The 272-nt window shown below is 44.5% G+C and overlaps 1 long non-coding RNA gene across 1 annotated transcript in view; it reads right to left on the bottom strand.

The window, feature by feature from the left end:
• The window catches only part of LOC119581632, a 102,181-nt gene extending 101,977 nt beyond the window's left edge, over positions 1-204 (bottom strand). Inside the window, exon 1 of the long non-coding RNA XR_005229580.1 lies at positions 172-204. This is a non-coding gene — a long non-coding RNA (uncharacterized LOC119581632). The remainder of the gene's footprint in view (positions 1-171) is intronic.
• Between the last annotated feature and the right edge of the window lie 68 nt (positions 205-272).

The following is a 272-nucleotide window of genomic DNA, read 5'->3' as shown; positions in this document are numbered from 1 at the left end:
ATTATACTGAGAAAACCAACCGGTCTAGTTTTACCCCCCTCCCCCTCCCTTTTTCTCTCTCTCTTTCCTTCTTCCTACATTTTACTCCCATTATCTCCCTTCCCAGTTTCGTAATACACCGTCACCATCCTAGAAAACACTTACACAATTACCAATACCACGGAAAATTACCTTGGAGCAGCAACACTCGCTTTATACAACAACACGGCGTCAGAGACTGATGACGTCACAGTATCGTATGACCAAAAATTCCCATTCGGAATGCGGCGAGA

The sequence above is a fragment of the Penaeus monodon genome, chromosome 15, assembly GCF_015228065.2.
Source record: "Penaeus monodon isolate SGIC_2016 chromosome 15, NSTDA_Pmon_1, whole genome shotgun sequence".
NCBI classification, from domain to species: Eukaryota; Metazoa; Arthropoda; class Malacostraca; order Decapoda; family Penaeidae; genus Penaeus; species Penaeus monodon.
The sequence above is the reverse complement of the archived record's forward strand: the minus strand, read 5'-3'. Positions and strand labels throughout refer to the sequence as shown.